Consider the following 17,958-nt stretch of genomic DNA (forward strand, 5'->3'; position numbering starts at 1 on the left):
GTTGCTATCTAATCCTCAACTTCATATCAAATACTCAGCACCCACGTTCGGTCCAATGGCTATACTGAATGCTCTGCTTGGCTACAAGGGAGAGCAGGATGATTTGCCTCCTCCCCATGCATGTACTGAACTTATACATGAGCATACCTCACCTAGACCTGACTTACAGTCCACACCCATTGAAGGGGCTCCTGATGTATTTGTGGGTGGATCCTGTTCCCGCCCTAATGACAACACTTATCATGCCGGATACGCTGTGGTTCAGCTCCCTGATGTTCTACTGGAATCAAGGCCTATACCTTTTCAGTCGGCCCAGGCTGCTGCACTGATTGCCCTCACTAGAGCTTGTTATCTCTTTGAGGGGAACGATGTGGCTGTATACGCTGATTCCAAGTATGCCTTTGGGGTTGTCTATGATCATGGGGTAATCTGGCAGCGGAGAGGTTTCATAGCTGCAGTTGGGAGATGAATCTCACATTCCACCCTGGAACATGTTCTCCTGGCCACCATCCGATTACCTGGCAAAGTGGCTATTATCAATTGTAAGGCGCATATTGGACTACAAACACACGTAGCTATAGGGAATGCCCTAGCTGCTCAGGCAGCAAAGGAGGCTGCTATTAGGACGGCAGCGACAGTTCAAATGCCTTCACTTGTTCCAGACATTGTCAGGAAGGGTAATCTATTGCTCAGCCTCCAGGATTTGGCTATCAGTAGCGACAAACTGGCATGACGGTCGGTAGGTGCAGTACAAGACCCTAATACGGGTCTTCTCTGCAAAGAGGGGAATCCATGTATCCCAGTTGCAAGCGCCCCAATTTTAATTGAACAGTATCATGGTCTTGGTCATAGGGGAGCACAGGCAACCACTGACCTCATTCAGAGATTTTTTTATACCAGGTCTTAGATCAAAGGTACATTCTTATGTTTACCGGAGTATTATATGTCTCAGAAATTAGGATGCAGCCTAACAAGGATACTGGGTACTCACCATTTGGGGTCCTAATGGGAAGACCCTTCCCCACCCCTTGGGGTCAAAGGCCCCTGTGATAGAAAAAAGGGATCTAGAAGTAGTACAAGCAGAGTATGTGAGGAAATTTATAGAAACTTTAGATCAAATTGAACAAGATATTGCTCGTGCCTCTCCCTTCTCTCCACAGGAACCTACGCATCCTTTCCAACCAGGAGATGTGGTGATAGTCCAGCGCCTGGCAAAAGGACGAAAACAGACTGAGTTCCTGTTTGGACCACCCACCTGAGTGGTAGCAGTCACCAGAGCAGCGATTCTCACAGAAGAGGCTCCAATCTGGATTCACGCTAGCAGAGTGAAAAGGGTCCCTAAGGTTTCTTCTCCGGTGATAGACAAAGACAAAGAGGGTGAAGCAGGTGTGAAATCCCTGAACAAAGAGGGGAGCTCAGAAGAAGTTTCCCTGAAAAGTGCCTTGCCACAGGCTGAAGATGATGACCCCACAATATTCTGGGAGATAATATTCTAGGAGAGAATTGTTGTCTGCTGATAATTATTAGTCTGGCTTATTACTACATGTATTTATCACCCAGAGGAGATGATTTTGTTCTGCGGTGCACCAAATAATCAGCCAGTATATAAAAGAGCTCTGGAGCAAGATCCCTTGGCTCCCGTCCCCTTTTATTCTGAACAGAATAGTATAGTCAGGATGGCAAATGCTCTAAATGTTAGTTCATTGTGCCTTAAAGACTTACAGAGCCCACGGGATCTTATACAAACATGTGTTATTGATGTGCCTACACCCGATGACTCCCTCCTTGAAGTCTGGGCGAAGGCGAACAATACACAATCTTTTATTCCCTTGTATGACTTCTGTGGGGAGTGTCAGAAAATAGGAAATAGCAGGGATAATATTAGAATAACTACTATTAATATGACTACAGCAGAAACTTGTTTACTTTTTTTTCAGGATATTACTTTATATTGTAATAATAGAGACATAAAAAGTGAATTACCTAGGAATAGTGTATATGATTATATTGATGACACCTGTAAAAAGAATAGTAGACTTGCTAGCTCCCTGAATAATTCCACGAGTTGTAATAAGACCATTGTGACTCCTAGTTTTATCAATAATATAAATGTTTCCTAAAGGATGGTTTTTGTCTTGCGGTAACAGCACCTACAATTACATTCCTGCTAATGTTATTGGAGGTCCCTGTGCGTTATCCAGGCTGACTTTGGCTTTTCCCAGTCAACCCCCTATCAGGAAGCTTACAGATCGGTTACCAAGACTTTATCAGAAGACTGTGACTCTACCCCTTCTCAGCCATACAGAATATATAAGTTTGGGCGCCTCTATACTAGGGGTGCCTGGACTGGCTATATATAATACTCGTACTATAAATTCTATTGCATGTGACTTAGCAAAATCCCTGAATCATACCTCTATCGCCTTATCAGACATGCTTTTAGATATACAAGGTATAAGAGGAGCAGTGCTAGAAACTAGATTTGCTGTAGATTATCTGTTACTGAAGCATAATATAGGATGTCAAGATTTTAAAGGAATGTGTTGTTTTAATTTATCTGATCATTCCAGATCAATCCAGTCCCATATTCAAGGGTTACATGAAATTGCTAATAATATCAGGAAAGATGTTGAGTCATCCTCTTGGTGGGACTGGTTATTGAGCTGGCTGCCGGATTTGAGTTGGTTAAGAACATCATTTATTAGTATTGCAATTATAATTGCTTCCTTGATTGGTATATGTTGTTGCATCCAATGTATTCCCTCCCTCATACAGATGTTTTGTGCAATGTGTCCAAAACCCACAGACCCTGGTCAAGCATATGCTACTTACCTCTCTATGAGAGAGAAAAGATAAGTCATATTTATGACTAAAGAGGGGATTGAAGGGTTAAACAGAATTAGCTGTGTGATCTGTATGAAGGACAAGAGGTTGGGTGACATCATATTGAAGGGTGACTATGTATACAATTACCTTCTGTCTTTATAAGGGAAGTTTCTAGTCAGCATTATTATAATGAGAGATGCCTTCCTTTCTCTATAAGGTACTGCTACTATTGTAATAAGAACTCAAGCTATTCTTGTATGTATGTTTGAAAGTATATAAGGCCCTGTACAACGAACAATAAATAGAACTGTTTCTGACATAATTCTGCATCTGTCATTGACACGTTCTCCAGACGTCTGTCTTCGGGGACACAGAAAGAAATCACGGTGCATAGAGAGATGGATCATATTCTTTCAGTTACCTTCCTTGGGTATGATGGTGATGAGAGCTCTCGTCATATCCAGGGTAAGTGGGATCCCTTTAAGCGATTGATTGCATATAGCTAGGAGATAAGGGGCAATGGAATCTTTAAACGTGCTATAGAAGAGGGCCGTGAGACCATCAGGGCCTGGGGCCTTATTTTTTGGTAGTTGCTTGATGGCATCTTTCAGTTCATCTAAAGAGACGGGGGTCTCTAGTGTTTTTTTTTTTTGGGAGGGGTGGAGTTTGGGGAGTGAGATTGTGTCCAGAAATCTGTTAATAGCTTCTATGTTGGATGGGATATTGGCTGAATGAATAGGTTGGGGGAGGTTATAAAGGGACTGGTAGAAAGCCTGAAATTGGGAGGCCATGTCCTTAGATGTTATGGCTATTTCCCCATTGTTTTTTTGGATTTTGCAAATATAGTTGTGAGTTCTCCTTTGTTTTATCTTGTTCATAACAAACTTAGATGCTTTATCGCCATGGGCAAAGTACTTGAATTGGGAATTAAGGAAAAATTTGTCCGACATTGAGTTTAAGTGATTTTTTAGTTCAGAGCGAAGTGTTTTGAGTTTAGGGAGGTGTTGGTCAGAGAGGGATTTTTTGTGAATAAACTCAAGTTTCCGTATTTCCGATAAAAGATCATCAATTCGGGCCTTTCTTAGTTTTTTTAAGATGGGCGCCAAGACTAAAGAGTTGGCCCCTTATGTATGCTTTGTGAGTATCCCAAAGGATGTGGGGGCAGGTACCAGGGAGGGCATTTAAGGAGAAGAAATCGTTGAGGGTCTTCTGCATTATGGATTTGTTTTCATTTGAGATCAGTTGTTCGTTGAGTCTCCAATTAGTTATCTTGGGTGACATTTGGGGGATAGAAATAGAGACAAAAATTGGGGAGTGATCAGATAGGTGAATAGTCTATGTGAGCCTTTGAGCATAGTTGGAGATGTTTTTTTGAGACAAACAAGTAATCTAACCTTTGGTATGAGCCATGAGCGTTAGAAAAAAAAGTGTAGTCCCTTTCAGTGGGATTAAATACTCTCCAAACGTCAACCAGGTCCAGGTTGTGGAATATGTCACATAGGGAATTGAGAGTTTTCCATGAGAGAGCAGATTTGTTTGTTGAAGAATCTAAGACAGGGTTCAGTGCGACGTTAATGTCACCTCCCATGATGACCGTACCTTCCTGGAAGGATACTATGATTGGGTAGATAGAATTGAACCAAGAGGCCTGATTGACATTGGGGGCGTATATATTGATTAGGATGTAAACCTGGTCCTTTTAACATCATATACCTTCCTTCTGGATCTTGGATTTGTGAACAGTATTGAAATGATGTGTTTTTGTTAAAACCAATACTAATCCCTTTGGAAGAGGAGGAGCCCGAACCGCAGTGAAACCACACGGGGAAGCTGGAGCGAGATAGGTCTGGATAGCGATTGAACTTAAAGTGAGTTTCTTGCAGAAATAGAATGGAGGTGTTTCTTTTTTTTTTAAGTGAGAAGATTTGGCACCTTTTAGAGGGGGCGTTGAAGCCCTTAACGTTAAATGAAGCTATCGTTAAGTCTGCCATATCGCTTTGATTTGTGAGTTGGTCCACTGCGGTTCAGACTTACATAAGCAAAAGTCATGTATTACGGAAAATATATCTGCAGACATGTAAGTTAGCGATAAGAGTACAAATATAGGGTTCTGTGACTGAAAGGAGGTGGTGAGACAATATGAAAGGCATCTACACAACAAGTATGTCAAGTATAACCTAGAACAAAGAAATATAAGAAAACTTATACAAAAAGGCAAGTGCGCAGAACTCTAAGTGGTTGAGTAGAAGGGGTATATCAATGACATGTAGTCATCACCCTATGACAGGATATAGATTCAGGTAAGGACAAATCGGATTCAAATATAAGGGTAGAGGTAGGGGAGGAAGGGTGAAAGTGAAGAGATACAGGTGGAAGAAGAGAGAGTCGGGAGGAAAGGGTATAAAAGGAGGATTGGAAAGAGGGAAAATGGAGCTCTTAGAGAAAAACACAATTGACGGTCCATCTTACTCTCCTAAGGGAAGTCTTCTAGGTGTAGACTGAGAGGCTTCTCTCCTGTTCCTGGAGGATCTTGGGGTGCGTTGTTTTTCCCATGGAGTAGGGATAGGTAGATCCGGTAGGGATGATAGGTTCTGGACTAAGTCCCAGTTTTGTGTGTCTAAAGGCCTGATGTTAAGGTGGTTGTAGACCTGGTCTAAGTCTGTGAATGTGGAGATATTGATTCTGCGACCTTCGTAAAAGAATGACAGACCAAAAGGAAAGGTCCATCTGTATGGAGTATTGTGCGACCTAAGCCAGTCCGTCAGTGGTTTTAGGGATCTCCTCTTCTTCAAAGTGGATTGGGCAAGATCTTGATAAATAGTTATATTGTGACCGTCCCAAGAAATCTCTCCTTCTGAACAGGCTTTATTTAAGATGGCTTCCTTAACCGGGAAACTTAGAAATTGACATATAATGTCCCTTGGAGGGTCTGTTGTAGCTGGTTTGGGTCTAAGGGCCCTATGAGCCCTTTCCAGTATCACTTCGTGAGCTGAGTCAGGGCCCAAGATGGAAAGGCAGATTTGGGTAATGACATGTGGAATATCGTTTGCGGCCGTCGATTCTGGCACACCGCGGAAGCGCAAGTTGTTGCTCCTGCCGCGATTTTCCTGGTCTTCAAGAGAGCAATATAGGGAGTTCAAATTGCTTTGTATGGAGACAAGGTTGTTAGCTACCCCCATCTGGTGACTCACCAGGGCCGATTGCGATTCTTCCAGGGTCTCAACTTTTCTTCCGATTTGTCGGACGTCCTGCTTGATCGCTGTGAGATCAGTGCTTAGAGGCTCCAAAGCTGCTGCTAGAGAGGAGGCTAGTGCATCTTTGAGGTATGATCTTAAGATGGGGAGGTTGTCTGTCTCGATCTCAGTTTCCTGTGTCGGATCAGGCGATTCTTTCTGTGAGCGGCCTGTGAGGCGTGGTGAGGCCGGCGCCATCTTGCCATCCCGAGCCACATAAGCGAAGGCAGCTTTTTTGATAAATTTGTCCATGTCACCTTTGCACACTGGTGTCTTGTGCTGTTCTGCGGTGTCACAGGACTTGGAACCTCCGATTTTGACCATAGCTGGATCTCTAGGCGGTAGAAACAAGCTGTTAGGGTGATGTTATGTACGGAGCTGTTCAATCAAACAGCCATCCACTGCAGGCGCTAGCTCAGCCCCCATAAATAACTTATCTTGATGTGCTTAAAAATACCGCCAGTAAAGACCAACACCTTCTACCCTGCCCTGAGCCGGAAAAAAAATAATACTTTTATAATTTTGTTAGTTAGGTGGGCGGTGGTGGCGGCCATTTTATGAAAGCTCAGGGCACCAGCACTGCATCTGAGCTTTTGGGACTTTGCAAATCACATTTGTTTGGGCATTCTACAACATCTGGATTAGTCAGTGTGCAATTTAAAGTAGAAATACCCCCATCATTTTCTGGGGTTTTAAAAACACACTTTTTCTTTTACAAAAAACACTATTTTCAGGCCTTGCAGCATCAGCACGTGTGAAATGACAGGCTTATATACTCCTGTCAAATTTAGTTGTTAAACAAACACTCGTTTGGCCAAAAAAACAAAATTTGTTGGCAGCCTTTGATGCAGATGTCATTGTGAGATACACCCTTAATACATTTGTTAGATTCAGAGATTTGAAATACCACCATTTGGTGCAGCAATATTGAATTCAGGCCTACACTGGTTCAGTAGAGGGTGAGATACACCCTCTACATACAGGGGTTTGATTCAGGCATTTGAAATACAGCCATTTAGGGCAAATAAATCTTTAATTTAGACCTACACTGGTTCAGTAGAGGGTGAGATACACACTCTACATGCAGGGGTTTGATTCAGGCATTTGAAATATAGCTATTTGAAATACAGCCATTTTGTGCAAAGAAATATTTAATTCAGGCCTACACTGATTCAGACCGTGTGAGATACACCCTCTACATACAGGGGTTTGTTTCAGGCATTTGAAATACAGCCACTTTGGGCAAAGAAATCTTTCATTCAGGCCTACACTGGTTCAGACCGTGTGAGATACACCCTCTACATACAGGGGTTTGATTCAGGCATTTGAAATAGAGCCAATTTGAAATACAGCCATTTTGTGAAAATAAATCTTTAATTTAGGCCTACACTGGTTCAGGCCCTGTGAGATACACCATCTACATACAGGGGTTTGATTCAGGCATTTGAAATACACCCATTTTGTGCAAAGAAATCTTTAATTGAGGCCTACACTGGTTTAGACCGTTTGAGATATACCCTCTACATACAGGGGTTTGATGCAGTCATTTGAAATACAGCCATTTGAAATACAGCCATTTTGGGCAAATAAATCTTTAATTCGAGCCTAAGATTATTCAGGCCGTGTGATATACACCCTCTACATACAGGGGTTTGATTCAGGGATTTGAAATACAGCCATTTTAGACAAATAAATCTTTAATTCAGGCCTACACAGGTTCAAGCCGTGTGAGATACACCCTTTACATCCAGGGGTTTGATTCAGGCATTTGAAATACAGCCATTCTGGGCAAAAAAAAATCTTCAATTGAGGCCTAGTCTGGTTCAGGCTGTGTGAGATACACCCTTTATATACTGTCATTCTATTCTACTATTAATTTAACACCCATTTAGGGCAAGATACTAATTTTGAAAAATATGAGGAGAGCATCAAATAAGGGACGTAGCTCCGGTCGTGGTGCTGCTGGTGGAGCTCCTGTTGCAGGGAGAGGACGTGGTCGATCTGTGCCAGCTACATGCACAAGTGAAACCCCTTCCTCAGGTGCGAGTAGGCGACAAAACCTGCAGCGGTATTTGGTCGGGCCTAATGCTGCTCTACGAATGGTGAGGCCTGAACAAGTACAGGAGATAGTAGATTGGGTTGCTGACAGTGGATCCAGTTCTTTCACATTGTCTAACACACAGTCTCTTGCTGAAAGACCACAGTTGGCACCTGCAGCTGATGTCCATCAGTCTTTCACCTCACCCCCTTGCAAATCAGCCAAGCAGTCTGAGCCCCAAGTCATGCAGCAGTCTCTTCTGCTTTTTGATGACTCTGTTAGCAGGATTTATCAGGGCCATCCACCTAGCCCTGCACCAGAAGTGGAAGAGATTGAGTGCACCAATGCCCAACCACTTATCTTTCAAGATGAGTACATGGGAGGACCATTGCAGCACGTCTCAGATGATGACGAAACACAGGTGCCAACTGGGGCTTTCGAAAGCGTGCAGACCGACAAGGAAGGCAGGGGTGAAGACTGGGTGGAAGATTATGTGGAGGACGATGAGGTCCTCGACCCCACATGGAATCAAGGTCATACGAGTGACCTATGTAGTTCAGAGGATGAGACGGTGGTCGCACAGAGCCACCAGCACAGCAGAAGAGGGAGCAGGGAGCAAAAGCACAGCGGCCGTCCTCTAGTACACCTGCTACTGCCCACCGCAGCAAGGGACCGAGCACACCAAAGCCAGCTCCGAGGAGTTCCCTGGTGTGGCAGTTCTTCAGACAATGTCCTGACGACAAGACACGAGTGGTTTGCACTCTGTGCAATCAGAGCCTGAAGCAAGGCATAAAAGTTCTCAACCTGAGCACAACCTGCATGACCAGGCATTTAAGTGCAAAGCATGAGCTACAGTTGAGTAGACACCTCAAAAACAAAGAAAGGTCTCTGGCTCCTCCTGCTTCCTCTTCTGCTGCAGTCTCGGCCTCTTCATCCACCTCTGGAGTGACAGAGCCACCTGCCATCCCGCAAACAGAGGATCTGCCACCAACACCTGGGTCATCAAGCATCTCCACAATGTCCCAAGGAAGCGTTCAGCTCTCCATCTACCAAACGCTGGAGAGGAAGAGGAAGTACCCCCGCTACCCATCCGCGATCCCTAGCCCTTAATGCCAGCATTTCTATATTACTAGCCTTTGAAATGCTGTCATTCTGTCTGGTGGAGATGGATAGTTTTAAAAGCCTTATGGCGATGTCTATCCCACAGTACGTTGTGCCCAGCCACCACTACTTTTCAAGGCGAGCCATCCCTTCCCTGCACAACCTAGTAGGGGACAAAATCAGGTGTGCACTGCGCAATGCAATCTGTGGCAAGGTCCACCTGACTACTGATATGTGGACCAGTAAGCATGGTCAGAGCCGTTATATCTCCATAACAGTACACTGGGTAAATGCAGTGGCGGCTGGGCCTGAGGCGGATAGCAGTTTGGCGCATGTCCTTCCAAAGTTACATTTTTGTGTGAAATATACCCCTCCTCTACCTAGTTGACAGCTTAATAAATTTCAATAATTTTTCTGTTACATTGTTGGGTTGACATTATACAATTTTAGACATGCATAAACACCTGCTATGCATAGGTGACAGAGAATAAAATTTAATATATTATTCAGTAATTAATGCGCACCACATCCTTTCATTCAATGCTTAACCACCTCAGCTCCCATAGCTTAAACCCTCTTAATGACCCGCCGACCACTTTTTACAATTCTGCACTACACTACTTTCACAGTTTATTGCTCGGTCATACAACTTACCACCTAAATGAATTTTACCTCCTTTTCTTCTCACTAATAGAGCTTTGATTTGTTGGTATTTCATTGCTGCTGACATTTTTACTTTTTTTGTTATTAATCGAAATTGACTGAAATTTTTGCAAAAAAAAGAAATTTTTCACTTTCAGCTGTAACATATTTTTTAAATAAAACTACATTTTTATATACATTTTTCTCAAAATGTATTGTTCTACATGTCTTTGATAAAGAAAATGCAATAAGTGTATATTTATTGGTTTGGGTAAAAGTTATAGAGTTTACAAACTATGGAACAAAAATGTGAATTTCCGCATTTTGAAGCAGCTCTGACTTTCTGAGCACCTGTCAGGTTTCCTGAGATTCTACAATGCCCAGACAGTAGAAACACCCCACAAATTACCCCATTTCGGAAAGTAGACACCCAAAGGTATTCGCTGATGGGCACAGTGAGTACATGAAGGTTTTTATTTTTTGTCACAAGTTAGCGGAAAATGATTGAAATAAAAAAATAATAATAAAGTCTCATATTCCACTAATGTCACGGCTGAGGATGGGGAAAACCCTCAGCCGTGCGATGCCAGATGATGTTAGTCGCTGCTTGGCCAGGATGACAGAATTAGGGAGCAGGTCACCTCCTAACGTGTCCCTAACACTGACCCTGACTCCTAGCCGTATGAGCCAACCCTGAAGGTAGGGGGGCTCATACACCAGAAGCTAATAGTCCCTGCTAGCCCCCAGGGTGGCCCTGAACTAGGAGCAGGGTAAGACGACCTGTTCCTCCTAGGCACGGAGGAACAGGAGTCTCACTGGCCAAGCTGCAAGGAAAAGGGGTACAAAAACAGACCTATGGATATGGCAGGTAAACTGCACTAGTTCCACCTACCTGCCACAGCCTTGCTGACTAGATCCCTGTGCTGACACGCTGTTGTCCACGCCATACTTAAATGGACACAGCCAACACACATACACACACACAGGAACCCAGATCCATAGCTGCATTAAAACACAAAAGGAATACAACATCAACTTAACGTATAAACCTCTATGACCACAAGGGTGGCCCTCACTGGCAGATGGTATAAAGTAGGAGGACGACTCCAGCAGATCATGGCTGAAGTACACCTCTGACTACTGCTCTCAGCAGAGGCTATATAGGCCCAAGTAGCCATACCCACAAAGACACACCCAGTGTTCACACACACAGAAGGGAATTAACCCTTCTCACACCAGGGAAGAGAAGACAGCCACTTAAAGGAGAGAGTGCACACATAACTAAAACCCTGTGCACACCAGACATACAAAAGACACACCTAACAAAGATAGGTTGCCAGGTGCAACCGCATGCACATTGCAGCAAGCTGCCTAGCACCAGCTCAGGCTGCTAAACTGCGAAATAACTACATGTTGCCAGCGGCAACCACAAGTGAGGCAACATACTAGCGGGCCTCACCTGTGGTTGAACAGCCAAACCAGACCGCAGGCAACAGCATGCGGATACAGAAGTCACGACAATGACCATGTTTCGTGACAACTAACTTGTGACCCAATTTTTTTTTTTTACATGAACTAACCATAACCCTCACGGAATACCTTGGGGTGTCTTATTTCCAAAATGGGGTCACATGTGGGGTATTTATACTGCCCTGGCATTTTAGGGGCCCTAAAGCGTGAGAAGTTGTTTGGAATCCAAATGCGTAAAAATGCCCTGTGAAATTCTGAAAGTACTCATTGGAATTTGGGCCCCTTTGCGCATCTTGGCTGCAAAAAAGTGTCACACATGTGGTATCGGCGTACTCAGGAGAAGTAGGGCAATGTGTTTTGGGGTGTCTTTTTACATATACCCATGCTGGGTGAGAGAAATATCTCTCTAAAAGGCAACTTTTTCCATTTTTTTTATACAAAGTTGTCATTTGACAGAGATATATTTCTCTCACCCAGCATGAGTATATGTAAAAGTACACCCCAAAACACATTGCCCTACTTCTCCTGAGTACGGCAATACCACATGTGTGACACTTTTTTGCAGCCTAGGTGCACAAAGGGGCCCAAATTCCAATGAGTATCTTGAGGATTTCACAGGGCATTTTTTACGCATTTGGATTCCAAACTACTTCTCACGCTTAAGGGCCCCTAAAATGCCAGGGCAGTATAAATACCCCACATGTGACCCCATTTTGGAAAGAAGACACCCCAAGGTATTCCGTGAGGGGCATGGCGAGTTCATAGAATATATATTTTTTTTTGGGCCCAAGTTAGCGGAAATTGATTTTATTTATTTTTTTCGCAAAAAGTCTCCCTTTCCGCTAACTTGGGACAAAAACATATCTTTTTTTACTGCAGAGGAGAAATCTCATCTAGCAGCGCCGCATACACCGACTTTTGTGTAATCTGACAGCAGCGCAATGCTTCTGTCAGAATGCACATCAGTGCTGCAGTTGGTCGAACGGTTGGTCCACCTAGAAGGTAAAAAAAAAAAAAAAAAACAGGCCGCAACGCAATAAATTTATTAACATTAACTTTATATAACATTTGAAACAGAACAATAACTTTATTGAACTTTTGGAACATTAACTTTTTTGCTTACCTGTGATTTATTTTTAATTTTTTTTACCTTTTTATAAGACAAACCTCTCCTTCCCCATGGGACAATGTACAAAGCGCAAATCGCCCAGAGATGTGGTAAAGTACATTATGCACTTTGTCCCAGGTGAAAAGAGAGGTTTGCAGCAGCTGTGAGTGAAAGGGCGCTAAGAGCCCTGTGTGCCTGTCCTGTGTGATGCAATCCCTATACTAATAGTGTACCTGTGTGTGGTACTTCCGGAAACATTCCCGTAAGCATAGGGCAGGGTGGTCAGGGCAGTCGGGACAGAAATAGCCGGTGTCACGCCTTATTCCACTCCTGCTACAGACACATTTTTTTTCGGGGTGGTGCTTGGTTTGAGGTACCAGCAACGACATTGGGGAAATGTCGCTCATGTAGACGGCTCTCTACACTGGTGGTTGGGGCCACGGAACCTCCAGGATACAGGAGGTTCTCGATGATCTCTTCCTGAAATTTGAGGAAGGATCTTATTCTCCCAGCCTTACTGTAGAGAACAAAACTATTGTACAGTGCCAATTGAATTAAATATACAGACACCTTCTTATACCAGCGTCTGGTCCTGCGGGAAAGTAAATAAGGAGCCAACATCTGGTCATTGAAGTCCACCCCTCCCATGAGCGAATTATAGTTGTGGACAGAGAGGGGCTTTTTCAATGACTCCAGTTGCTCGTTCAATTTCGATTGTCTTGTCTGCCTGAATGAAGGAGAGCATGTAAACGTCACGCTTGTCTCTCCATTTCACCGCAAGCAGTTCTTCTTTACACAAGGCAGCCCTCTCCCCCCCTTGCAAGACTGGTGATAACGAGCCATTGGGGAAAGCCCTGGTGACTAGGTCGTGCAGTGCCACAGCAGCCAATCTGTTCTAGAAACAAATGCCTGAAGAGGGGCACACTTGTGTAGAAATTGTCCACATAAAGATGGTACCCTTTGCCAAACAAGGGTGACACCAAGTCCCAGACTGTCTTCCCACTGGTCTCCAGGAAGTCAGGGCAACCGACCGGCTCCAGGCTCTGAACTTTACCCTCATAGACTCAAAATTTTTGCGCATAGCCTGTGGCCCTTTCACAGAGCTTATACAATTTGACCAGGCGCGCTTGCTGTATTGTTTGAAGCCAAGGCGCCCGGTAAAATGTATCAGGGACTCGTCTATGCGGATGTTTTGCTCAGGGGTATACAAATTTGCAAATTTGGTGTTAAAGTGGTCTATGAGGGGCCGAATTTTGTGGAGCTGGTCAAAAGCTGGGTGGCCTCTGGGACGAGAGGTGCTGTTGTCACTAAAGAGCAGGAAATGCAGGATAGTCTCAAATCGTGTCCTGGACATGGCAGCAGAGAACATGGGCATGTGATGAATTGGGTTCGTGGACCAATATGACCGCAATTTTTGTCAGGCCCATGTTGAGGAGAAGGCTCAAAAGTTTTAAATTCAGAAACTTGGACGGGTTTCCACCGGAAAGACTGGGCATAAAAGCTTGCCGGGTTGGCGGCTATAAATTGAGTGGCATACTGGTTTGTTTCTGCCACAACTAAGTCCAAGAGCTCCGCAGTCAAGAACAACTCAAAAAAAAACGCTGCCGATCCGATATGAGCTGTCTCAACCCGAACTGGTGCGGCTGAAGTTGGGGGCTTCCAATCAAGGTTTGCCAGCACCTCAAGGACTCTAGGGGCTCTACGGTCCTGTCTGTGCGGTGGCTGCGACGGGGGAACTAATGCACATGCCACCATACCAGCTTCAACTGCCATGTTCTACAGCAGTGATGGTACTAGGTCCAGGATGGGCTGTGCTGCTGGTGTATGCCTCACCACGTAATCCGACAGCGCCAGCCCCACTCTGCTGCCCTTGAAGCGGATCCTGCGCAACCTGTGGTCTAGCAACACGGGGCCGGCTACGCCTGGTGGTATCAGGGACCTCAACCTCATCGTCCGAACTTTGGGTCAGACTGCCACTGCTTTCTACAGGTTCGTATCCTAACCCGCTGGATTCGTCAGATGAGGGTTCCCATTTCTCATCCGACTGGGTCGGAAGCCTGTAGGCCTCTTCAGAAGAATACCCCTTACTTGCCATTTGGTCAACTAAATTTAGGGGGTATTCCCTGAGACTACCCAAGAAAAAAAGCAAGCCTGTCTTACAAATGGGAGGCTAGCAAAGTACAGGAAGCCACTGCGATTGATAAAAAATATCAAAACTGATTTTTTTTTATCGCCGCAGCGCTTGTGAATAGAGTTGAGCGGACACCTGGATGTTCGGGTTCGAGAAGTTCGGCCGAACTTCCCGAAAATGTTCGGGTTCGGGAACCGAACCCGATCCGAACTTCGTCTCGAACCCGAACCCCATTGAAGTCAATGCGGACCCGAACATTTCGACACTAAAAAGGCTGTAAAACAGCCCAGGAAAGGGCTAGAGGGCTGCAAAAGGCAGCAACATGTAGGTAAATCCCCTGCAAACAAGTGTGGATAGGGAAATGAATTAAAATAAAAATTAAATAAATAAAAATTAACCAAAATCAATTGGAGAGAGGTCCCATAGCAGAGAATCTGGCTTCACAAAACCCACCACTAGAACAGTTCATTCGCAGATATTTAGGCCCCGGCACCCAAGCAGAGGAGAGAGGTTCCGTAACACAGAATCTGGCTTCATGTCAGCAGAGAATCAGTCTTCATGTCATAGCAGAGAATCAGGCTTCACGTCACCCACCACTGTAACAGTCCATTTTCATAAATTTAGGCCCAGCACCCAGGCTGAGGAGAGAGGTCCCGTAACAGAGAATCTGTCTTCATGTCAGCAGAGAATCAGTCTGCATGTCATAGCAGAGAATCAGGCTTCACGTCACCCAACATTGGAACAGTACATTGGCATATATTTAGGCCCCGGCACCCAGACAGAGGAGAGGTTCATTCAACTTTGGGTAGCCTCGCAATATAATGGTAAAATGAAAATAAAAATAGGATTGAATGAGGAAGTGCCCTGGAGTACAATAATATATGGTTAAGGGGAGGTAGTTAATGTCTAATCTGGACAAGGGACGGACAGGTCCTGTGGGATCCATGCCTGGTTCATTTTTATGAACGTCAGCTTGTACACATTGGCTGTAGACAGGCGGCTGCGTTTGTCTGTAATGACGCCCCCTGCCGTGCTGAATACACGTTCAGACAAAACGCTGGCCGCCGGGCAGGCCAGCACCTCCAAGGCATAAAAGGCTAGCTCTGGCCACGTGGACAATTTAGAGACCCAGAAGTTGAATGGGGCCGAACCATCAGTCAGTATGTGGAGGGGTGTGCAAACGTACTGTTCCACCATGTTAGTGAAATGTTGCCTCCTGCTAACACGTTGCGTATCAGGTGGTGGTGCAGTTAGCTGTGGCGTGTTGACAAAAGTTTTCCACATCTCTGCCATGCTAACCCTGCCCTCAGAGGAGCTGGCCGTGACACAGCTGCCTTGGCGACCTCTTGCTCCCACTCTGCCTTGGGCTTCCACTTGTTCCCCTGTGATATTTGGGAATGCTCTAAGTAGCGCGTCTACCAACGTGCGCTTGAACTCGCGCATCTTCCTATCACGCTCCAGTGCAGGAAGTAAGGTAGGCACATTGTCTTTGTAGCGTGGATGCAGCAGGGTGGCAACCCAGTAGTCCGCACACGTTAAAATGTGGGCAACTCTGCTGTCGTTGCGCAGGCACTGCAGCATGTAGTCGCTCATGTGTGCCAGGCTGCCCAGGGGTAAGGACAAGCTGTCCTCTGTGGGAGGCGTATCGTCATCGTCCTGCCTTTCCCCCCAGCCACGCACCAGTGATGGGCCCGAGCTGCGTTCGGTGCCACCCCGCTGTGACCATGCTTCATCCTCATCCACCTCATCCTCGTCCTCCAGTAGTGGGCCCTGGCTGGCCACATTTGTACCTGGCCTCTGCTGTTGCAAAAAACCTCCCTCTGAGTCACTTCGAAGAGACTGGCCTGAAAGTGCTAAAAATAACCCCTCTTCCTCCTCCTCCTCCTCCTCCACCTCCTGGGCCACCTCCTCTTCCATCATCGCCCTAAGTGTTTTCTCAAGGAGACATAGAAGTGGTATTGTAACGCTGATAACGGCGTCATCGCCACTGGCCATGTTGGTGGAGTACTCAAAACAGCGCAACAGGGCACACAGGTCTCGCATGGAAGCCCAGTCATTGGTGGTGAAGTGGTGCTGTTCCGCAGTGCGACTGACCCGTGCGTGCTGCAGCTGAAACTCCACTATGGCCTGCTGCTGCTCGTACAGTCTGTCCAGCATGTGCAAGGTGGAGTTCCACCTTGTGGGCACGTCGCATATGAGGCGGTGAGCGGGAAGGCCGAAGTTACGCTGTAGCGCAGACAGGCGAGCAGCGGCAGGATGTGAACGCCAGAAGCGGGAACAGACGGCCCGAACTTTATGCAGCAGCTCTGACATGTCGGGGTAGTTGTGAATGAACTTCTGCACCACCAAATTCAGCACATGCGCCAGGCAAGGGATGTGCGTCAAACCGGCTAGTCCCAGAGCTGCAACGAGATTTCGCCCATTATCGCACACCACCAGGCCGGGCTTGAGGCTCACCAGCAGCAACTCGTCGGTCTGTTGTTCTATACCCCGCCACAACTCCTGTGCGGTGTGGGGCCTGTCCCCCAAACATATGAGTTTCAGAATGGCCTGCTGACGTTTACCCCAGGCTGTGCTGAAGTTGGTGGTGAAGGTGTGTGGCTGACTGGATGAGCAGGTGGAAGAAGAGGAGGAGGAAGCCGAGAAGGAGGAGGTGGCAACAGGAGGCAAAGAATGTTGCCCTGCGATCCTTGGCGGCGGAAGGACGTGCGCCAAACGGCTCTCCGCCTGGGGCCCAGCTGCCACTACATTTACCCAGTGTGCAGTTAGGGAGATATAGCGTCCCTGGCCGTGCTTACTGGTCCACGTATCTCTGGTTAGATGGACCTTGCTACAGATGGCGTTGCGCAGTGCACACTTGATTTTATTGGATACTTAGTTGTGCAGGGAAGGCACGGCTCTCTTGGAGAAGTAGTGGCGGCTGGGAACAACATACTGTGGGACAGCAAGCGACATGAGCTGTTTGAAGCTGTCTGTGTCCACCCGCCTAAATGACAGCATTTCGTAGGCCAGTAGTTTAGAATTGCTGGCATTCAGGGCCAGGGATCGAGGGTGGCTAGGTGGGAATTTACGCTTTCTCTCAAATGTTTGTGAGATGGAGAGCTGAACGCTGCCGTGTGACATGGTTGAGACGCTTGGTGACGGAGGTGGTGGTGGTGTTGGTGGTACATCCCCTGTTTGCTGGGCGGCAGGTGCCAACGTTCCTCCAGAGGCGGAGGAAGAGGCCGAGGCGGCAGCAGCAAAAGAGGTAGCAGGGGGAGCCTGAGCGACTTCCTTGTTTTTAAGGTGTTTACTGCACTGCAGTTCATGCTTTGCATGCAGGTGCCTGGTCATGCAGGTTGTGCTAAGGTTCAGAACGTTAATGCCTTGCTTCAGGCTCTGATGGCACAGCGTGCAAACCACTCGGGTC

This window comes from Bufo gargarizans, chromosome 4 (genome assembly GCF_014858855.1).
Source record: "Bufo gargarizans isolate SCDJY-AF-19 chromosome 4, ASM1485885v1, whole genome shotgun sequence".
NCBI classification, from domain to species: domain Eukaryota; kingdom Metazoa; phylum Chordata; class Amphibia; order Anura; family Bufonidae; genus Bufo; species Bufo gargarizans.